At 48.1% G+C, this 24,776-nt stretch overlaps 1 pseudogene; it reads right to left on the bottom strand.

Moving 5' to 3' along the window:
- Nucleotides 1-3,923: 3,923 nt before the first annotated feature.
- Nucleotides 3,924-8,419, bottom strand: LOC117853080 (protein PLASTID MOVEMENT IMPAIRED 1-like; annotated as a pseudogene).
- Between the last annotated feature and the right edge of the window lie 16,357 nt (nucleotides 8,420-24,776).

Genomic DNA, 24,776 nt, shown 5'->3' with positions numbered 1-24,776 from the left:
GCTCGGCGGCGACGATCGTCCGGAGCAGAGTTGACAGGATCCGGCAATAGCCGCCCTCCTCCGATGGTCGCGCTGACAGGGGGCGAAGGCCGGGGCAGAAGGTGGCGACCCGGGAACTTGGTCCTCTTCCTTGTTTTTTACTTCACTTAGCTTATCTCTTTTACTTCTCCTCACACCTGGCTCACCTGTAACCCGGGTACCCTCCTTGCGCTATAAAAGGAGAACCAGGGGCCCCGAGATAGGAGGACTCTCAAGCCAACAGAACCTACACACTCACCTCACGAGCATCAGTGCACACCCAAGAGACTTGGGACGAGCTCCCTCTCTCGCCTGTTTGTAACCCCTACTACAGACCTTGCGTGAGTAACACGAGCAGCTCCTCATACTGGACGTAGGGCTTTTCTTGCCCGAACCAGGCTAACCCCGTGTCCTCTCACTCCATCATCCGAAGCCTTATGCGCATAAAGAAATTTACTAGCCATAGTCCAGATCCGCTAATCTTGTCAACAACACCCTCTAAACCCCAATTCTACTCTTTTAACCCATGTTTGATGTATTGCCACAATTGTTTTCTTGATTGCTTATGTATAACTGCGATTATGTAGAAAACATCAAGATTGGAAACGAGTTTGACAAATCGGATTACGAAGAAGAAGCTTTAGACGATCAAGACCTAGAGGAAGGAAAGTCCCACAAATCATCATCATCTTTCAATCCAAAGTTTTATTAATAAAATAAACCAAGATAATAACTGGTTTTTCTTTAAAAGCTTTGCATATTTTCTCTATTTCCTTTGCCTAGCTAAGCCTATTAATTTTGAGTTTTCCTTGATATCATGAACCCAATATACAATAGGTCATATCATGATTCACAAAATCCTAGGAAGAATATGAGTACTTTTGAAAGGGAATAAACACAACTAAAGTGAGTCTAGCAACCAATTAAGGTTGGACCCGTGAGTAAGTGGGTAGGCTCCATAGAGGATCCTATCCTAAAGGCTTACTCTGGTCATTTGAGGATCGGCCAATGAAAGTCTTTCAAGTGGATAGTACAGCCGCACGTGCGAAAAAGGTACAGCCTTCGGGAGTGCCTAAACATGTGAGGCCTTGATTCACACCCTACCAACTAAATCTAATAAACCGTCCCAAGGGGTCATGATGGGCAACAGATAGACTGGAGCAGGACCTTTGCATAGTCCCAGGTCTGGTCGGCACGGGTCACGAGTTGAGGTCTGTATGATCTGTTGACATTGTATGTTAAGTTACGATGCATCTTTTCCTAGGATAGAGTTCACGAGTAGACATAGTGTGACTCCTGTTTAGACCCCAGCCGTATTTGCGGGCAGAATTAGGGAATATTGTCTAGGAATAGACACGGGTGGGTACGAATCTCGTAGGTTAGTACCGCCTCCGTATAAGGTATGGGCTGATCGGGTGTGCGGAGGTCAGTATCGCCTTCGTATAAGGTATGGGCTGATTAGGCGTGCAGTAAAGTGTACATCTCTGTGCAGAGTCATTAAACTATCTGGATAGCCGAGGCCCTCGATCAAGAGCTCACATAGTTAAAGCTCCCATTGATTAGTCATGAGACTCAGGCTTCGTTCTGAGATGTGTCTAGAAATAAGGCAAAAGCTGGCTCAGGTAATCCCTGATGGATCCTGGTGCTCTTAAAACCTGGGGGCTGGTAGGGAGGTAGATTCCCCTCCAGGACCAACAACTCATAAATATTTGCATTTTATTCCCTTCATTGTTACAACCATACACACTATGCATAAAACTAGCTTTCAGGCAAACTAGCAGCTATTCCTTGAAAACCTGCATGAAATAATACAACAAATGTGGGATTTTCTGAGTACCCATTTTATGGTGCTCACCCTTGTTTCCCTCATCCTTTCTTTCTTCAAAGGAAGAAGAAGCTGGTGAAGAAGATGTGGATCTTGAGGATCAGCCAAAGGAGCCAAGCTGAATGTAGGCTTAGGACTGCTACGTAAGACTCCGTTGTATAATTAAGGTTGAGGCTACATCCATTCTTGTACTAGTAGTGTGATTTCCCTTTTTGTAACCTTATGTAAATTATCAATAAAAGTTGTATGAAGTATGGATGTGATACTTCTTGTATGAGATGCTCATATCATCTATGAATGACATTCGGGGTCCCTTTTTAGGGGCAGTCCCCACAGAGAGGTAGGAAGAGGGAGGGAGAGAGGGAGGGAGGGAGGGAGGGAGGGAGAGAGAGAGAGCTGCATATTCAATCAACTTTGTTGGCTACTACTGACCTCCACAGCTGATGGCGATTAAGGCTAGTAGTTGAAGCCAGACTAATGGGTGAAAATTTGCACCCGCCCAGTGGTCATCTATACTCAAAAATCCAACAATCGTAGTTGTTGCTGATGACCAAAATAAGGTGATAGTGGGAGACATAGAGAACATCGGGTGGATGGAGAAGCTATTAGATCCCGTAGAAGATCAGTAGATCTGGTACGTGATGGGGCAATGTCGGATTTATGGCCCGACAGTCCACCTAGGGGGTACCTAGATGGTTGATTTTTGGGCAAAGAGGATCGCAAGACCATGAACTTGATGGTAACGCAAGCCACAAGACACGGAGATTTATACAGGTTCGGGCCACTAGTGTAGCGTGATACCCTATATCCTGTTTGGGGGATTGTATTGCACCCTACACTCTAGTGTTGGTTGTTGTGTTGAGGGATTGGATGTCCACCTAGGGGTACCCCTACCTCCCCTTATATACTCCGAGAGGTAGGGTTACATGGCAGGACCTCTAGTCGGTTACTATAGATGAGATCTAGTCAGATTACAACTGCTTGTGGGGAGCCATAGATTCTGCCTTCTTCATCAAGTTGGGCCGGCCCACTAGTGGTCGGCTGGGCCCTCCATGAGGGTACCCAGGTATCCATAACTGTCAGACAACTTGAGGGTAACAGCAGCCACAAGGTGGCCATTCAAAGGTTGAAGAGGGACATGGAGGATAGATGGAGCAAGGTGGCCATTCAAAGGTTGGAGAAGGACACGGAGAATAGATGGAGCGAGACAACCAACATATGCAATGGAGTATGAGGTATCGTCATGTATAAGAGGGCTAGGATGTGGCAATTGATGGTGTCGTAGAGATAAGATGCCACAAAGAGGAGGTGTGCAACCACATCCATGTGTATGAACGCCGAGATGAGACAAATGAACATATTCATAGACAGATACTTGAATTTGGTAGCAAGAAGCAGCTTGAAAGTGTCAAACTTGCGCCTTCCACTGAATTGCATTAACACTGCTTAAAAAAGTTTTGTCGGGCCGGTTGAAACGATATTCCCGCTTCTGCTTTTCGCAGCTAAAAATAGTTGTTTGCAAGAGCGGACCACGATGTTTACAGGGGCAGGTGCAGGGCACGCTTTTGCTTTTCGTAGCTAAATATAGTTGTTTGCAGGAACGGACCGTCGACTGCCAGGGCGCCTCACTCCATAGCCCGACCATGCACATGGTTCTCCAGGGGCGGGCAGGAAGCTATACAACAACCTCTCCTTTTTTAGGAGCGGGTGAACTTATTTGCATCCATTTATTTTGAAATAATACATCCAAATATTGGCTAAAAGCACAAAAAATACTAAAAAATATATTCCAGCAAAAATAAATATTTATATTGCTTCAGTAAATACAAAAAGGTTTCAATGTCATATATTCCTTTTCTCCTGAAAGATATGCATTGATTGTCATATATTCCTTTTCTCCTGAAAGATATGCATTGAGAATATGACAATTAAAAAACATAGATGGTACCTTAGTCTGCTACAGTGACACTATTAAACACAATTATTTATATCTATTTATTTTAAAAATAAAATACTAAAAAATTGGCATAAAAAATCTAGCTACCCGTGCTATTTGCGCAGACCACCTTATTCATTGTGATAACGTTATTCGACCTTTTTCCCGTTTCAATTTTATATACGTTGAACTGCTACAGTACAAGAGCGCAAGTTACATGCATTTATGTATACACCATTGTAGCAAAAAATATACACGTAAAACAATATTCATGGACGGCTCCTAATATTTTCAACGCGCTGTGGCGAGAGTTTTGCTTACGATGACTGCTATCGGGGTGACGATCATGGCAAGTGTTCGCCAACCAACTCGAGGCGGCGGCGGCGACTTGGCAGCCGCAGCCTTGCCTTCCTCTTCTTCCGGCAGCTGCAACTGCAAGGGCTCTCCGGTCACTTCCTCCCCGATGGCCTCGGCGGCTCTACCGAGTACCGACTTCGCACCCGCGTCCGACATGGCGCCGCCGAGCAACGTCTCCTCGAGGGCTTTCTCGGCTTCTTCAGCCTCTTCTTGCCCTTCGATGCCCTTGTCTACGACGTCGAACTCCTGGAGCTCCGAGTCATCGGATTTCCCGCTCGTCTTCCGCCTCGCGCTCCGGCTCGGGTTCAGGATCTTTCGTTTGCTCCTCCGGCTCGTGCTCGGGAACCTTCTGCTGCTGCTCCTTGACCACCACCGGCTCAGGCTCTGTCGCAGTCTCTTTCTGTTGCTCCACCGCCTTGACCTCCTCTGCTTCCCCTCTGGCTCCTGTTGCGCCGGCGCCGCCGCGCCGCCTTGACCTCGGCCGCCGGGGCGGGCTCGTCGAGCTTGAAGTTGTCAATGTCCTTCAAGTCCGGGGTCGAGGGTCCTTGACACGCCCATCTTGGGCGTGAACGACAGCTTCGAGCGAAGCATCTTCGGGCTCATGATGCTGAACGACGACTTGCTGAGCTTCCGTGCGAACGAGGACGAGGAAGAGGAGTTTGTAGTATTGTCCGCTCCATCCGGTTGGCTGTTGATCAGCCCGAGCCCTCCGTCCTCCTTGATCTGGAACGTAATGTTGACGACGAGCTCGCCGCCATTTGCCTTCCCGGTGAGCGGGAACGTCATGTCCCACTGCCGGGGGCACAACCCTTGCTGGCACTTCTCCGTGAACTCCTTCACGATGGAGCTAAGGTCCACGGCGTTCTGGCCGAAGTTGAGCTCCGGCGCCTCCATGGCGACCGCCGATATGAGGAACGGCCGGGGCTCGAACCTGAGGGGCTTGCCCGTTGCGCCGCCACCGCCACTGCAGTAGAGGTGGCACCGGACGTAGAGCGTCTCGTCGAAGTCGGCGGCGCCCTTCTGCACGCGCGCCGGCATGGTCTGCAGGGCACCGTCCCGGGTCTCCTTCCTGCGCAAGGCCACGGCGAGGCGGAGGCCGTTCATGGACGGCGGCAGGCCCTGCGCCGCCACCACCTCGAGGGAGAAGAGGCAGCCCACGCGGTGCATGCCGATGTGCGACAGCGCGCGCATCGGCTTCCAGCCCCAAATCCCTTTCTTCTCGTCGTCCGCCGCGGCGGCCCCCAGGGTCACCGCGGCGAAGCTCTGGCGCTTGAGCAGGGCCGCGTCGCCGGCGTCGCTGCCATCGTCGTCGTCATCTTTGTCGTCGTCTTTCCCATGCTTTTCCTGCTTAGGCATCGACCGGAACGGCGACATCAGGGACAAGCGCCGGGACAGCGGACGCGGGCGCGGCTCGCCCGGGACGACGTTGACGCCGTCGTCATCTTTGTCGTCGTCTTTCCCATGCTTGTCCTGCTCAGACCTCGACCGGAACGGCGACATCAGGGACAAGCGCCGGGACAGCGGGCGCGGCTCGACCAGGACGGCATCGACGCCCCCAGCAGCATCGTCGCCGTCATCGTCGGCCGGGAGTGCGAGGGAGGTGGTGCGGCGGGTGGCGCGCGCTTGGTAGAGCGTGTGGCTGAGCGCGTCGAGCGCCTGGAGGATCTGGTTCTTGGACTTCTTGTCGTCGGCCATGGCGTTTGCAACTGTACGTAGCTAGCTGCTAGCAGTGCTCGACCTGACCGGCACGCGGCAGCTAGCTTGCAATGCAGTTCGAAGCAAGTTAAGGGCTCCTAGCAGATAAGAGAGGTAGAGAAGGAGACGGCGAAGTTTATGGAGCGGGAGCGAGGGGATGGCTACTGCTTTGGAGGGATTTGGCGGGAGGCCGGGAGATGATGGTGCAGAGGCGGCGGCCAACTTGTGGCGCTCCCTTTCCTGTTTTTGAATTTAAAACTTGAGGCACAGACAAATCCCAAATGTCTGGCCACCAAAGCAACCACACCTGGCCGAGTGTTGTCCAGCAAATACACACCGGACTCTGCTTCCACACAATCACCCAAACACCAGCAAACGCGATGAGCAATTTTGTTACATCTGCAGGGGAAGACCTGTGTTACTAAAAACGGTAGCATCTAAAACGGTTCATGAAAATTCTAACCAAAATATAGATGGATATGTACATGCAAAACTTGAATTTGAACAAATACTTGTGTAAAGAGAAATAAAAATGTGAATTAGCACATGAATAGTAATGGGTTATAGATCAGACAGCGAAGCTCCCGGCAAGTGTCGAAAACACTCGGTACAAGACAAAAAAACACTCGGGGTAAACTTAATAATTAAAAGCTTGAGAGGATATTCATATTTTAGATAGAAGTATCTCTATTAGCTTCCACTGGCTAACAAAACCTTGTATGTTACAGTTCCACCTTAAGTACCAATCTGGTGAAGTGCTTAATTTGATGCGGCACCATTTGTTGAAAGAACTCAAACCACATGTTTTCCATGCTGAAAAGATGACATGATCTTCATAACGTCCAGAAAAAAAGTGCAGGTATTGATTTTGATAAATTTCAGAAAACTCAACACCTAACCACTTTCTGAAATAAAAATGCTATGCAAGTAACGCTAATTACCAAAGCTGCAGCAACAGAAATTATTTGACATCAAACAATCTAAAGAAGGATATCAACATAAGGGTAGAACAATAATGCCATAAATCAGAAGTGTACCTTAGAAATATAACAGTTGAAATTTAGATGACAAAAAATCTAAATTGTATAAGTTTTTTAAGATAAAAAATAATAAAGCAATTAGAAATTGCTGAAGGAGCAATCCACATGTGTTCAGGTTAAAATGTTCCAAAAAGCAAAATCAGCATGTGTTAGTCATCAAATGAAAAGAATGCCATATCAGGTTTATATAACTTCTCTATGTTAATTTTTTTAAATGCAAATTCAGCATTTGCGACTGCAATGAAAAACCAGAAGCTTAAATCCCGCTCCTAATCCAAGACTATCGACATCAGCTGCAAATGTCATGATGCTAATATCTTTAGTCCCCGTGTTAAGTGTGATGATAAAATAATGAAAAATGGAAAGACCATTGAATTGAAAATCACCCTCCAAATCCAGCCCTGATGTCCATTACATTCCACAGTGTAATAATGCATTACTGCCTCCTCTTCAACCTGTTCATTAACCAAGATATGATCACTGCAAAGAAATGTTCAAAAACCTGAAATTTCAATGATAGAATAACCAATTCAATGCAGCGCTCAAATTTTTCAACTGCACCGAAATATCGACTGGTGCCTGATCCAGAAACTGGTGCCTGATTCAATACACGCAGAATCAATCAGACCATGAATAGAAACAATGAGTGGACAGCAACCTCGATCCAGAAACTGGTGCCTGATCAGCTCAACAAATTCTCGACTGCACCAAAACAAAAATCAACAGTTTCCTAGCTCAGATTTGATGTAAAGGAGCAACCTTAAGAAAGCGAGGTGGCAACTGAAAAAAATGCCCAGACAATGGAATTGCTCACAGTGACATTCTACTATCAACTGACAGTGAATGATTGAATGCCAAAAGACAATGGAATCAAACAGAGATGACCCAGTGCACCGTCAGCATTTGTTATACACAGTTTTTCCGACTACAGTATGAAACAAGAAGATATCAATCATACCCCGCCATGTTCTGTTGGTCACCATCACACAATCAAACAACATCTGCTATGTAGAAAATCGTATTAGACTATTAGTGTCCCTAACACGGTAACACCACAAGAGCATTTGCGCATAACGGATACTACAAGTTGCTGGCTACAGAAATCTGGTGCGCATAACGGATACTACAAGTTGCTGGCTAATGCATTAGCAATGTGAATCGAGTTGTAATATGAACACAAGTATGCATCCCATCGAGAACAAGCAATAGCAACAAAGCCATTAGTAGCTGAACACGAGAAACAGAGCAATCAGAACGAATTAAGGGCACCGGAGTTAGGATGCATCCTTGCATACCTTGTTCCGCGGTGTTGACAGAGGTGCTCCCCTCCGAGCCGACGGACCTCCTGAGCTGCACGCCTGGCTTGGGCAGCGCCCGGTCGCCGCCCATGGAGTTCTGTGCTCGACGCGCTTCCGCGGCGCCTCGAGGCGCCGGCGGCTCTGCATCTCGCGGCGACGCCAGCGCTCCTCCTCGGTCTCGGTGGGCAGCGAGCTGGTGCGCAGCAGTGAGAGCGGCGCGGCCGGGGGCGCGGGGGGGGGGGGGGGGGGGGGGGGGGGGGGGGGGGGGGGCGCGCCGGGCGGGCGGCGGCTGCGCTTTGAAGTGGCAGGAGGAGGTTGACGGGAGGAGGAAAGTGGATCCGGAAAAAAGAGGAGGCCGACGGGAGGAGTTATTGCAGGATCGGGGAAAAGGGGGAGGCGAGAGGCGGACGGACGTACGGAGGAAAGTGGAGGACCGGATGACGTAAAAAAAAAAATCTTAAGGCATGTTTGTTTCCACCCTCCTAAAGTTTTTAGCTCCTAAAAGTTTTTAGCCAGTTTTAGGCACCTCCTAAAAGTATATTTGGTTCCACCTCCTAAAAATATATTTGGTTCCACCTCCTAAAAGTGTCTAAAGGTAATTAATGAAGTGGTAAAATACCTAAGATGCTCTTTCCCATACCCCTGCTGTTGGCGCGTACTCCGGCCCCGCACCGCCCCTTCGCCGGCGCTTGGCCCGCCCGCCGCCGGCCCCGCACCGTCCCTCCGCCGGCGCTTGGCTCGTCTGTCGCCGGCCCCGCACCGCCCCTCCACCGGCGCTTGGCTTGCCCGTCGCTAGCGCCGCCCCCTCCCCTCGAATCCTGGCCGCCACGCCCCTCCCCTCCTCTTCTTCCCCGGCATCGCCGCCCCCCTCCCGGTCCTCCCTCGCCCGGATCCGGCGGGGGAGCGCCCGGCCGGCCCGTGCGGCGGCGCAAGGGAGCGGGGGCGGTGGGGGTGGGGTTGCCGTGCGGCGGCGGCGGGCGGCGGGAAGGACGCCGCCGGCGGAGGCCGGGTGGGAAGGGACGCTGGCGGCGGGCAGAATGGCGAGGGCCTAGGCGGGGAGGGACGCCGGCGGCGGGCAGAATGGCGAGGGCCTAGGCGGGGAGGGACGCTGGCGGCGGGCAGAATGGCGAGAGCCTAGGCGGGAGGGAGGGTGAGAGAGAGGGGGGGCAATAAATGAGGGCAGTGGGGGTTCAGGATGGGCTTTAGGAGGTTTTAGGAGGGGGTGGAACTCCTAAAGAAATTGAAGCCTCCTAAAAGTTTTTAGTCACTTTTAGTCATAGTGTTTAGCTCTTTAGTCACTCTTTAGGAGCTAAAATTTTTAGGAGGGTGGAAACAAACAGAGCCTTAGTTTCTTTTTTCTAAGTAGAGAAGAGATATCAGGGTGTTTCTCTATGGATGGCGATGGAAACTCTTGTTTTACTTGAGATGTTTAATTTGTTTTGTGCATATGATAGCTACATATGCTAGGATGCGTTCATTAGTAGGATATTCTGTTTCTTTTTACTTTTACTTTGTGTCTCTTAAGCCTCTGGTTTCCTTAATGAAACTTTTATAAAATGAATTCTTATTCTAATATTTTTTCTTTAAATACTAACTACACATCGATGTACCTTAGAATATTCTAGGTTGTCGTTGCACTCCCTTCTTCCCATTAAAAATACAATCCTATAGCATTTGAAAAGAAATATCTCACAAAAGAACATGGATATAGCTTCAGATTCATTACACGTGGACATGCGGTGTAGGCCAATGGTCTCCTGTAGCGCATCTGGTGTCGGCACAATTGCCGGATGCACCATAATGTACCTTTTAGACTTTTAGCATGTATTTGGTTGGATGATAAGGCGAGATGTTTTGAATGAGATGATCCATGTGATGTTTGGTTGAGTGGCAAGGGCGGAGCCACGTGTAGCTGTGTAGGTGGGGTGGAGCGGCCGCCCCAGCTACCGACGTCTTTTCCCTACAACCGCTTCTTCCTGGATCAGACCCTTCCTCTCTATTTCTGCCTGTCGGGCGTCGGCCACCATGCTTGGAAGACAAGAACACAAGAACGAGTGAGCGGAGAAGATGATGAGGCTCAACAGGGCGCGTGGGCTGATGTTGAGCAGCCTAGCAGCAGCCATAGAAGGCCCAAGTGAACAACTTTAAGCAGCCTAGCAGCAGCCCATAGAAGAAGGACTAAGTGAACAATGTAATCACGCAAATCAGACTCAATCAATGGAATGAATCGATCCCTGATCCTCGAACTTCCTTCGTCCATCCGCTGGTAGCGTCTATCGGTCGGCAGCGCGAGCGCGCAGAGCATGAGTGGTGCCGCCAACCATGAGGCAGGTAGTGGAGCAGGATGTCAGCAGCGTGTGGATGCGTCGCGGCGGCGTCCTAAAGGCAGGAGGCATATGGTCACGGTTGTAGACAAGCTTCTGGAGCCTGGAGGCGGAGTAGGGGTAGCTCTGGCAGTGGCAGGAGTCCGCCAAGGGCGAGCGGCTACCAGCAGCACGCCCAACTGCCGAAGATCGGCGTTGGCAACTAGAGGACCAACAAATGGCATTGTTAATCATTTATTTGTCGTTGTTTTGTTGAAAACTTTTGCAATTTAACTATTTCAGCAGTGGAGCATGGCAATTTGACAAGTAATTTTATTGTAGACCCGTAGAATTCACTTTTTTCTATTACCCGTTTGATTTGCAATATGTGAATGGAGCGTGAATCCATGCAAATAGTGTAAGTTTTTTACTTTTGGTCACCCCACCTATTATTTTTTCCTAGCTCCACCACTGTTGAGCGGGATAGATACATCCCAGTTTTATTTGGTAGAAGGAATTAGAGAAAAATTGGATGGACGACATTTTCCATACCATCAGGCACCATCGATAGTAGGACCCACCTGCTAGTCTCCAATAATGCCTTCTTCCCTTCATTCTCTGATGAAGCGCAGCTATGCTCTGCCATGGCTGATTCCTGGAGCTCGGGCTGCTGGCATCGGGAGCACGGATTTGTGGGGTTGTGGAGCTAGCTAGGGTGGAGAAAAAAAAAAGATGAGGAAAATGGACTATTCCATCCCACTTGATCGATGGAACCAAACACATGCTTAAACCACTATGAGGCCCAATCATCATGCTCTTAAGTCTCGGTCCATTGGAGCCCTGGCTTAATTAAAACTGTACTCCTAACTCAACTTAAAAGCTAGTTTAATGAATGAGAGCTGCCCCATCTTATCAATCTTCTTCCCAACAATATTTTTGGTGCGAAACTAAATCCAACGTATATTGGGATAGCTGAAGCAACCAATTTAGAACAAAATGAAATTAGTTCAATATGTCAACCTATTCATGGAGAAGAACATACACATAACACATATATACAGATAATCACATGAGAACTTACTGACTACCGTTTTGGGCACTGCTGCAGTGTGGAGATTGCAACGCAAGGAAAGAAGAACATCCAATCGGTATATAGGACATTAGAGGTTGTAGCTATGAATAATTTCATAAAGAATGGAGGAGAAGCGACTTTGCTCATGATTTGTCCTTTTCTTGTGTTTACAATTCTCCTTTCATATGCTCAACTTGTTGGCTGAATAATTTTGAAAAAACATGGCTGTATGTGGTCACAGAAGTTGGAACTATTTCCATTTTCTAAAAAAAGTCAGCATGTCAACCAAGAAGATATTAATTTTAACGTGGAACACACCCAGATTGGGTAAAAACCATATGAGACCTTGCTAGCCAAATCTCTCGCACTATATACTTGTAGAATTCCAACAAGTTATTCTCTAGCTAGATAGCACTAGAGGCTTACATTTGAAAGATTTCATCATCTAGGATATCACATCAAGATTTAGGGCTACAAGTTTAGGATAGAAGAACCTCAGTAAGAATGGTGAATCACATATTTCGGGCACCAATGACATGGGTCTGCACCTTCACAACCTTGAAAACAAAATCTCCTCTCCAATTAATCACCTTCTCCCCCTCTTCTTTTTTTCCCTCTTGGAGATCGCGTTTATGGTTTTTTTCTCCAATCTCTTTGTTTGCAGAGATTTCTTCTTTATCTTGTACACAAGATACTAAACACATACATGATTAATGTATCTTATGCTACATCAAACATTTCCTTTGCATGTAGGAAATGCTCACTAGGATCTAAATACTATCCACAATGTCCACATCATGAGAAGGATTTCACAACATATATCTCCCTCCGGCTCTTGATGTGGAAACCATCATATCTATTATATCCTTGCACACTTGCAACTTTTCCTTGATAGAATTTTGGTCATGGTATCCATATTATTCAGGCCAGTTTTGATTATTCAGGCCAGTTTTGATTTTCTCAAGTTGTAGAAACTTGGAAATCATCACTTTTAAATCAAGTGATAACACAGCTCATTTTGCTCGGTTTAAGAATGAAGGCTTGTACTCGAGCAAGATGAATAGCACTTTGGTTGTTACAAAACAAATTATACTTCTCTTGCTTATGATCCATCTCTTGCACGAGTTTTTCGTCCACAATACTTACTTACAAGCTTCAGCTGATGCTATGTATTTGGCTTCTCGTATTGATAAAGGAATACACTTTTACGCAGCCCCTATTGCCATGACATTGCTTCCCAGCAAATATGACCAGATATCCCACCGGGAATTATGTTAAGATGAATAGTGGCAATAAAGGAGGTGGATAAGGATCTCAGATGCATCTCCATCTTCACATGGAGGTTATTGGAAACAGAATACAATCCAAACTCTTTTACGGTACACTGTACTAGCACATACTAGTGTTTGAAAATGACTAGTCCGACTGCTGAAAAGTTGATTAGTGGTATGGTTAGTACAAGTGACTAGTATAGATAGTATAAGGGTATTACAGTAAACAAACATAAATATGATCATTGTAATTTTATTTTAACACAATAATAAAATTATACTAAGTTAGAATTAGCCATCATTTCATTTACTATAATAAAACCGGTTGGAACCTCATTTGATTTCTCCTCTCCCTTCTGTCAGTGGTGACCCGGCGGCGGCGGCGATGTTGTTGATGTCCTCTCCGCCGTCGCCCCGGCTCCCTACCCGCGCGCCTCTTTGGACGCTCGTAGGGCTGCTTTCCCTCACACCTTTCCATCTGCGATGCCGTCGCACCGCACCTCCGCTGCCTCAACAGTTTCCGCTACCAGCGCAGCCGCCACAAGTTCACACTCACACTGCCACTGACAGGCTGCAGATAAACAAGTTAGGCAGGGACATCATGCCAGCTGCCGGCGTCGAGGTGCTCTACCAGGAATCGCTCGTGGGCTACCTCGCCAAGCTCGGCCATCCACTTTGCCTTCCTCAGTTCCTCATCACCACCTTGGCGTTCTCCATCGCTGCAACCTCTGCTTCTAGACTCTGTTTCTGTTTAATTTCATTGAGCTGCCATGAGCTCAGATCTCTAATTCTCTATGAATGAGATGACATTTCAATCCTTCAGGAACCCAGGATGTTGTCAATTACTAGTACTAATGTCCGTGAGGGATTTAATCATGTTCACTTCACCGTGAAACCAGCAAGCAGTACTAGTCAATGCGTCAAGCTCCAAGGCCTATATCTACTCTTTCTTAAATTCACGTAGATTTGATTTGTTTCCATTCTAACAAGATGTTGGTGACAATCATGTCATGATGCGAAGAAACTCCTAGCTAATTAATGGTTGCAATCTGCACCACACTACACTTGTGCGTTGTGACTTGTGAGCTTGCGCTGTAACTGAATATTAGAATATCAAACAGAGCAGCCATTAGTCTTACAAGGAAAAGTACAGGACAGACAACAACTAGCAATCCTATTTGCAGTTCGTCTGACATATTTCTTTTATTCCCTCATTTCTAGATTCATTAAACAAATGAAGGAATCAAATGTTACATTTGACACTAGTATAGTGAGTTGTTACAACATACCGGCTCCTATCCTCCATATGCCAGAGTTTGGCTCTTGCCTTAAATTTTATCTCAAAATGAAAGCTGAAATAAAACAACAGGCATTGTATATTTGTATCCATGGGTTCACGTGGGTCATTCCTCCAAGTAAAGCATGTGATATATATATATATATATGTCTTGTTATTATTTGTGCCTTTTTGAATATTTATTTGCCTTTGGACAATCAAGAGATACAATGACTGCATCAGCTTCTGTGGTATGCTGCTGTTAAATCCACCAGAACTGAAACTATACACCCACACGACATAATTGTAGTTTAGTACTACATCCATTATTCCATTTTATAGTTTCTCAAAACTAATACAGCGACAAATGTTCTCAACAGCATTATTGACAAAATCAATGGCCTATTGACCTGAGCAATGAAAGAGGCAAGGCAAGTCGACACTGCCGCTGCCGCTGTTCCAAGTAAGTTGCTAGGCCGCCTGCGTCAGCCCCGGAATTGTAAACAAACTGCCAGCAGCCGTAGGGAACCGATGATGATGCCAAAGGATGCAGACCAGTGCCGGCATCAAGGGGTAGGCGCTGCACAGCAGGACGGTTACGTTGCGGACAAGGAGATGCTGTACTACTGGCCGATGCTCGAATCGTCGGAAAAGCCTCACGGCGCCTACAAGGACTAGCCGTGCCGGTGGCGCCGCTGACAGCCAAGCACGCCAAAAAGTCAATCGGCCCTTGCAGGGCTGCGCTCCGGGGTTGTGGCAACACCGACGGGGAGATGTCACAGGCTCACGACACCGGATGGCTGAGACTCCAGGCTTTGGCGGCATCACTGTGGTGGCGAGTCAGCGCCGCGGGAGACACGAGGTTGTGGCGGCGCCAGCGGGAAAGCTCCATTCGTGGCAAGCCCGCAACGCTGGTGACTCCGCCGGGGAGTCATCTCGGTGGCGGAAGGGAAGACGCCTGGGACGGTGGTGACACTGGGAAGAACTCCATAACGCGCGGTAGTGGTATAGGGGACTAATTTGATCCGAAAAAATTGGATCCGACCCTGCAACTGGATAATTACGGGAAATGTAAAGAACGCTCGGGTGTTTGAGCGCTCCTCGGCACCCGATTTTTCCATCATCCGATTTGGCCCCCAATCAATCTCCAATCCGTCCGATTCGAGAGTTCGCGGGGTCATCTTCCTCGTCTCCGACGAAGTTAGTGCTCACAGGTTCGGGATTTGGGTTTTGGGGTGGGCGATCCTTGCCTCCCGAGCCCCGGCCTTAGAGGGAAGATCGCCGGTGGTAGGCCGGACTAGCGGTGGTGGTGGGCGCCGGGGTGGCGAGGCAAAACGGCGGTAGCACCGCTTGGCCTAAGTACATGTATAGGCCTACCAGAAGAGTTTTGGACATGGGCTGAAGATCGAGATGCATCTGACATAGAGATCATGGTGCAGGACAGCGTAGTCTATATGAAAAGATAGGAAAAAAGTACTCATGGTAATAAGAGTAGAACTCTTCTAATCGTATCTGACTAGTATTCTTGTAACCAACCGACCTGTAACCCTACCCATTCGTATCTGACTACTATTCTTGTAACCAACCGACCTGTAACCCTACCCCTGGCAATATAAGACGAGGCAGGGACCCCCTCCAAAACAATTCAATCCAACTAACAAACAAGACATAGGGTATTACGCAATCTAGCAGCCTGAACCTGTCTAAATTGTCTGTCTACGTTTACCTTCGAGTTCCTAATCTCGACGAGCCCTACTAACCAAAACACTACCTCGGGCACCCCCCTCGATAGGTTGCTAGGTCTAAACACCGACAACTGGTGCGCCAGGTAGGGGAACTCATCGAGAATCCACTGGCGAACTTGATGGCACAAATCATCATCAAGCCAATCATCGCGTTCGAAGTAGGCGCGATGTTTGTCTTCAGCTCTTGGGTTTGCATTACAGATGATGCTGGAAATTTTCACCGCCACATTACGACGACCCTAAAAAAGAAGCAGCAAACCATGAAGCTCCAGCTCCAAACTCTGGAGGATCTCGTTGAGAATTTTGGTGAATTTTCAATTTCTGGCCTAGTCAGAGGCTGGGGGACGAGTCCGAGTTCAACTCAACTTCTCCCACTAGTCAGATTGACTTTCACGAGCCGGCACATAAGCCATCGTGCGAGTCGGACTACCACCCGAGTTGATTCCTGTTCGGACTCCGCAATGCAGCCACTATTTATCAAGCTGCCCTGTCCAGCTCACAATCCGATATGGATATGATTGAGAACCTCAACTACTACTTGGATCTGGACAAGGAGACTTCTTTATCAGGTCTGCAGCAGGGCCTGGTAATCACATCAACTCCCCAAGGTAGATTCGTCTACTGGCCCAACATGAAACCACCCGCTCTTGCCAAAGATGACAATTCACGCCTCATCGCCTACCTCGACATTCTCCCGTACCAGGAGGGAGCTCCTCTGTCGCCCATCTATGAGGGTGGCACCACGGAGGTCATCACTTCAAACTCGGGAAGCTAGTCTCCAGAGTGAGAACCCTTCACCGTCATTACTGGACAAGAGGACAAACAAGAAGAGCAACAGGATAGAAACCCGTGACATGAGCATCACCCGGACAACATCTTGCAAGATGAACTCACCGCCAACGTTGTCGGGAAGAGACTGAAGCTCAAAGAACTTGATAAGGAGCAAGAAACGCCGCAAGGGCAGAGCGCCGCCGTTGCCTTGCAGCGGACCTACCAATCTAGAACCTGGATAATGCCTTTGAAGTAGTTCAAACACATCACCATCGTACTCCCCTGGCTACCGTTGCGTCTATTGATCTCATCACCCACGTGATGCTTCAGAACAAGTACACAAGACAGTTGGCTCAACTGGCAGAACTCGCGCACGAACAACTCGATCAGAAGAATCTGATATAGTCAGTCTAACACTCCCCATCATAGCGAAGTCAACATGGTAGCAACCATAGAGGCCCTCCGTCCAGACCAAGTCAACTCAGAGGCGCCATATCAAGCCAAACTGAAGCTGAATGTTGTCGGGCAGGACCCTCGGGAGGCCATGGCTACCATGGGACTAACCTAGAGCCTGAACACCTAGTAGAAGACCTTCGTAACAATATCAACGCCAGCCGCGACGCCTGTACCATCATCGATGGACGTTACCCCAAGCGTAAGCAAGAAGTCGAACACCTAGGAGATGATACTGACGGGTTTCCGATCTTCTCATGACGTGTGAGGAGGACAACTCTACTCGAAAAGTTCAAACCCTCGGGTATCACCAAGTACGGTGGCAAGCAGGACCCAGTCCAATGGCTCTGGTGATACTCGCTGTCAGTACAAGCAGCTAGGGGAAACGACGACACCAAAGTCATCTACTTCCCCATCTGCATGGAGGTAGCGCCACTCACATGGCTCGAATCGTTGGATAAGAACTCCATCGACTCGTGGAAGGACCTCAAGGTAGCGTTCACCAACAACTACGCAGGGGCAATGCAGTGTCCTAGCAACAGGATCGATTTATCTCAAGTTAAACAACAAGAAGGCGAGACCCTACGGAGCTACTTACGTTGCTTCTTCGACAAGAAGGCCACAATCATGGATGTCACGGAGCGTGACGTTATTGACCGCTTCTGGAACGACCTTCACAACCACTAGATGTTCTAGGACTTCGGCAGAAGACGCCCCGCTGATATCAAATCTTTCAAGATCATGGTATAGACGTGGGCAGATGAAGAAGATAGGGAAATCGAAAGGTTCAAGTCCAATCGCAACAAGGGTTAGAACAACAACAATCAAAACAATAGCCAACGCAACGCATCGCCCCAACAATGACAACCGAAATAACTACTCGGGAGGTCACAACCGCAAGCGCAAGCCAAACAATACTACCGCGGTAATTTCACAGTCATCCAAGAAAGATGGCGGAAAGAATCAAGACAGACCCTCGTTCAACGAGCTCCTCAAGAAATAGTACCCATGGCACTCATACCACAAGCACTTTGCGATAGATTATTTCAGTCTACGAAGAGTCATGAAGGACCTGCAAGAGCCATCTGGCACTAAAGACAAGGGGAACGCCAAGGTAGACGAAGACAATGGTGACAATGGCAAGTTCCAGAACCCATCCGACACCGTCAACGTCATCTTCGATGGAACCCCAGGTACTGCTACTAAGCGGTCCTAGAAGGTCACTCTTCGAGAGATAATGTCCATTGAACCTGCGACGCCAACATTCCTCAAATGGTTCGAGGTGCCAGTTACCTTCTCCAGAAAGGACCAATGGACTAGTTTCTCAGGCCCAGGACAGTATCCCCTCATCCTGGACCCAGTCGTCGCTAGCTCCAGACTTACTAAAGTACTCATCAACGGCGGTAGCGGTCTCAACATCGTGTTCGCCAAGACACTGAAGAAGATGGGCCTCGATGTCACCAATATGCTCACCCCAACGAACTCTCCGTTCTATGGGATCGTTCCGGGCAACGCGGCTGTACCCCTCGGATATGTGGTTTTTCCAGTTACCTTGGGACCAAAGTACACTACTGGATAGAATACATCCGGTTCGAGGTAGCAGATTTCGAAACATCGTACCACGCTATCCTCGGAAGACCAGCATTGACCAAATTCATGACCATCCTGCACTACGTGTACTTAGTACTCAAGATGCCAGGACCCAAGGGGGTACTCTCCTTGCGCGGAGACTTGAAGATGTCGTATGACTGTGACATAGAAGCCATGGAGCTAGCAACAACTACCCAAGTATCAAACTCGATGATCCAAGTCTTCACCGCATCCAAAAAGCTGTCCCCATCAGAACTCAAGATGCTAGAAAAGAAGTCAGAGGCAACCAAGCTCAAGCCGGCAAGCAAAGTAGACATCAAAGCCATTGACCTTGAGACTGGTGATAGATCCAAGACAGCCCTGATTGGCACAGGGTTGGATCCTAAATAGGAAAGCACGCTCATCAGTTTCCTGTGGGCCAACCAAGACATCTTCACGTGGAAACCAGTGGACATGCCGGGGGTGCCCAAGGAGTTGATCGAGCACTCACTCAATGTGAATCCAAAAGCTACACAAAAAAGACAACGCAAATGATGATTCGCTCAAGTTAGAAGGGAAGCCAACAAGAAAGAGTTGGGCAAACTACTCGCATCGAGCTTCATAAAAGAAGCTATCATCCAGAGTGGCTCGTCAATCCCATCCTGGTGCACAAGAAAAACAACAATGAGTGGTGGATTTGTGTCGACTATACAGACCTCAACAAGCACTGTCCAAAGAAGCCCTTCGGGCTTCCTAGGATCAATCAAGTAATCGACTCCACATCTGGATGCGCCCTCCTCTGTTTCTTCTATTGCTACTCGGGATATCACCAGATAGCTCTTAAGGAGACACCGCGTTCATCACCACATACGGAGCTTTCTTCTACACAACAATATCTTTTCGGTTGAAGAACGCATGCGCTACTTATCAACGTGCAATCCAGGAGTGCTTCAAGAAGCAGCTACACCGCAACGTGGAGGCGTACGTGGACAACGTGGTCGTAAAGGCCAGAAATCCCGATGACCTGATTGCGGATCTCATAGAAACTTTCACAAGTTTGCAAGAGTTCCGGTGGAAGCTCAACCCGACAAAGTGCTTCTTCGATGTGCCCTCCAGGAAACTACTCGGGTTCATCATTAGTCACCGAGGCATTGATCTAACCCTGAGAAGATCTCCGCCATCACCGACATGCATACCCCATGAGGCATCAAGAACGTCTAGAAGCTGACTGGATGCATGGCGGCCCTCAACAGATTCATCTCAAGGCTTAGATAATGGGGCCTACTCTTCTTTAACTACTCAAGCGGCAAGATAGGTTTCAGTGGACCGAGGAGGCAGATCAAACCCTACAACAGTTAAAGGATTTCCTATCAAAGGCACCAGTCCTCACGACGCCAAACCCCAATGAAGACTTGCTGCCCTACATCATCGCAACTACTCACATTATCAGCACAGCGATTGTGGTTGAAAGACTGGAACCAAGCCATGTATTCAAAGTACAGAGGCCCATCTACTTCGTAAGCGAGGTGCTGTCAGAATCCAAGACCAGATATCCATCGGTTCATAAGCTGTTGTATGTGTTACTACTCACCTCGCGCAAGTTACGACATTACTTCCAGGGGTACAAGATCTCAATTGTCACTGACTTCCCCCTAAGAGAAATTCTCCACAATCGGGATGCAATAGGAAGAATATCTAAGTGGACAGTAGAACTTGGAGCATTGTCCCTGGAATTCAAGTCGAGGATTGCAATCAAGTCCCAGGCCCTAGTCAATTTCATGCAGAGTGACGAGAGAATCAACTACCAATGCCAGCAGAGCGTCCAGAGCATTGGGTCATGTATTTCGATGAATCACTCAAGCTCAAGGGCGCTGGCGTAGGAGTACTCTTGATATCTCCCAAAGGTGAACAACTCAAGTATGTCCTGCAAATCTTCTGGAAAGTGTCCAACAATGAAGCTGAATACAAGGCGCTTCTGCACGGGCTCCGTCTAGCAATCTCGCTAGGAATAAAGCGATTGTTGGTCTACGGTGACTCACTGGTGGTGATCAATCAAGTCAACGACGAGTGGGACCGCCATAAGGAGAACATGGATGCATATGGCCTAGAAGTACGCAAGCTAGAGAACAAATTCTCTGGTTTTGAGTTCTACCATGTAGTTCGTGACAACAACGTTGCAGCGGACGTCCAATCCAACCTTGGATCTACTCGTGCTCAAGTTCCAGCTGAGGTTTTTATCCATGAGCTACACAAGCCATCCATAACGGAGCCAGCACCATCAACAACCACCGATCGAGGTCCTACCATACCAGATCGGGAGGTCATGATGATCGACGCAGACTGGAGAGTCCCTTTCATCAACTACATCAAAGAGCACAAGTTACTATCAGACAAGACAGAGGTAGAGCAAGTGTTAAAACGCAGGAAGAACTATATTCTAGTTGGAGACAAGCTTTACAGAAGAAGTGCATCGTCAGGAGTACTCATGAAGTGCGTCTCACGACAAGATGGCAAGGACATACTGGAGGAGATCCACAAAGGCATTTGCGGCAACCACACGTCCTCACGCACAATCATGGGTAAAGCTTTCAAATCAGAGTTTTATTGGCCTACATCTCTCGTTGACACTGAGGAAGTAGTCTGCCGATGCCAAGGGTGTCAATTCTTTGCCAAGTAGCAGCACGTCCCTACCTACAAGCTGATCACCATACCACCCTCTTGGCATTTCACGTGCTGGAGGCTAGACATGATTGGCTCACTACCCACCACGCTTGGAGGATGCAACCGAGTTCTGGTGGCCATTGACAAGTTTACCAAGTGCATCGAGGTGAAGCCAATTACCTGCCCCATAGCAGAAAGAGTACTCAACTTCCTCGACTAGCTTGTTCATCGCTATGGCTTCCCCAATTGCATAATCATAGATCTAGGTTCAAAATTCAACAACCATGGGTTCTGGAAATACTACGAGAACAGTGGGATCGATGTCCGGTATGTCTCTATTGCTCATCCTTGGGCCAATGGTCAGGTTGAGCGTGCCAATGGGATGGTACTGGAAGCCCTCAAGAAAAGGCTGCACAATATCGGAAACATGAAAGGAGGCAAGTGGCTCAAAGAACTACCCAATGTCCTCTGGGAGCTCCGTACCCAGCCGTGCAAGCCTATAGGGTAATCACCCTACTTCCTGGTCTACAGATCCGAAGCTGTCCTACCTGTCGACGTCATGTGGAAATCTTCAACAGTCGAGCAGTACAAGGAAGACGCAGTAGAGGAAACAAGGCATCTAGACATTAACAGCCTCGAAGAAGCTCGCTGCGTAGTGCTCGTCCAGTCCACAAGATACCTCGAAGGCCTTCACCACTACCATGATTGAAACATCAAAGAACAATCGTTCAACATAGGCGACATGTTCCTTCGCTGTATCCAGGACACCAAAGGGCTGCCCAAGCTCAACTCACCATGGGAGGGGCCTCTTACCATCTCCAAGGTCACTGGACCTGGATCATATTGATTACAACACCCCTCTGGTGAAGACATCGACAACTCGTCAAACATCAAGCAACTCTGTTGATTTTATTGCTAATTTAGATTTGCATATTCATGTAAATCAACCATCAACCCTAGTTGTAGATTTACAATTCAATAAAGCAGTCATATTTTTGTCGTAATTTGACTACTTATTATTGCCTTATCGCGGCTTGTAATAACAATTCTACACAACTACAATGAGCAAGGACCCCTTCCAAACAAGTTCAATCAATACAACACAATAAACACACACAGGACCTAGGGTATTACGCGATATAAGCAACCTGAATCTGTCTAAACCGTGTGTTCGAGTTCACCTTCGAGTTCCTGATCTCGGCGAGCCTCACATATAAAACACTACCTCGGGCACCCCCCTCGGTAGGTTGCCGAGTCCAAACACCGACAAGCAATGGATCATCGATCAACTGGATGTCCTCCAGAGTGATCCTGCTAGCTTTGCCAATATCGACATACACGCTTGTATGAGGAACCATGGCAAGACTAGTAGACATCCCAGGTTCAGAAGATGAATTGATGACCATGGTCCTGTGGATTATCGCCACCCCGACTTCTATCTCTAGATCGGGGGCTACATCTGCTGCCATGGTGCTAGAGGTAGTTGCTGTTTCACCCCCAATCGGCTGCACGGAGGCTGCAGAAGTAGCCCGTCATGTCCACGGTAGCCACCGTCTGCTCGGGTACTTGTTGCTTAGGGCCTGGCACCACAAACATCAGTCAATGAAGATATTACTTTCTACATCAACGCTGCTACAAAAGACACAGCACCTGGACTACTTGTGATCGTGGGTTGATTTTCCGGCTGTGGACTTTCTTGGGCCGGGGCACCTCTTGGACTGAGAGGCTACCACCATTGGTCATGGGCCTAGAGCCAGGTCCTCCAAGGTCCAGATGAGAGGATTTCCTACACAAGACAAAATGTTAGCAACAAAAAGTTGCAATAAGTACTCGAAAGGAGATAAAAGATTACTTTGACAATCTCCTCAACTTCAACATGGGTTCAGCAAACAATCGCAATGGCTTGACAGATAGAGATAGCGCTTTCAGCGGGGCCTGCACATCCACAAGAGGATCTTGGCTAGCCTTAAGCTTCCCCTCTGCTGCTTGAGTTGTCTCTACGACATTGAGGTTTATCACCTGTTGATCATCCTGAACTACATTCTAAAGCTCTGGATCATCCTCAATTTCAATCAGCTCCTCGGTGATTGGCGTCTTGCTTTGAGCAGCCATAGCAGTTGCCTTCTCTGCTTCAGTCACCTCTCCGAGTACCTACAAACCACCAGTGTTATCATGAGTAGACACGGTGGTGATACTAGAAACACCTTTCGGGAGTACACGATACTTAGGATCTTGTCCCTCCTCATAAGTAATTATCATGGGAGGCACATCTTTCGCGGGTACAAACTTATTCACGACCCGTTTCACAATAACGGATCACTTCTTCTTCGGTGGTGGAGGAATCGTAGCTTCAAGCTCATCAGCAACCGAGAGTTCCCTTGCTCCGGAGGAAGACCCAGCCTTAGCAGATGGCTAAGCCTTGACTTCATCTGCGGCGTCAAAACTAGTGTCGCTGGAGGACTCGACTACCTCCTCCTCCTGGTCATCGCCTACCATGACTTCTCACGTAAACACGCGAGGAGCAACTTCACAGGATCCTTTGGATTCAGGAGGAGGAGGAGCAGACAAACACAAATTAACATCTTCCTGCAAAGAAGACAAGTTAGCAAACCCAACAACGTCAAATAAGTACTCAGGGGCTACGGCCATGGGTACTTACAGGCTTTGACGGGTTGCCGGCATTGAATTCCCACACAATAGTAGGGATCTCGCTCACATTTTTGAACATCCGTTTGATCCTCGCCATGACTTCATCAGTGCTAATCTCTTCCGGAGAGAATCCGGAGGGATCGTCCAGGCCGGTGTATTGATAGCCATAGTGGCACCTCTGCTGCAGGGGCTGGATGCATCGCTTCATAAAGCTGAACGCCACTTCGATTCTAGTAAGGCCCTCTTGTTTCAACTGCGCTATTCTACTCATCAGCTTGGGTAGTTGGAGGCAATCTTCATGTTTTGGTTCATCAAGCCAGCGGGTGTTGCATAAGGGGCGATGCCCTATCAGTTTGGGTAGTTTCGGATCATGGTTGCAAATGTAGCACCACTTCTCCTTCCACCCGGTATTGGACTCTTTCAACTCGTAATCCAGATACTGGCCGCTCGCTGTCTCTCACATCTGGATCCCGGCGCCTCCAACCAAGACAGTATGATCTTTTGAGGGTTGTGGCTTCACACGAAAAAACTTCCGAAATAATTGAAAGTGTGGTCTGATTCCCAGAATAGCGTCACAAAAATGTACGAAGATTGCAATGTGGAAGATTCCATTGGGGTTTAGATGAACCAACTCCAACTTATAGAAATCCAGCAAGCCTCGGAATAAATCAGAAGTTGGCCATACGAGACCCCACTCAATAAAGTGAGCAAATATTACCATCTCATCGGGATAGGTCTCCAAAGGGCAAGTGTTGCCATATGCAGATCGCCAGTTGATGAAGTCCTGATCGTGGAGTAAATTGGCGGCTACGAGCGCCTTGATATCCTCCTCCTTCG

The sequence above is a fragment of the Setaria viridis genome, chromosome 4 (genome assembly GCF_005286985.2).
Source record: "Setaria viridis chromosome 4, Setaria_viridis_v4.0, whole genome shotgun sequence".
NCBI lineage: Eukaryota > Viridiplantae > Streptophyta > Magnoliopsida > Poales > Poaceae > Setaria > Setaria viridis.
Note: the sequence above shows the minus strand (reverse complement) of the source record. Positions and strands in the feature narration are given on the sequence as shown.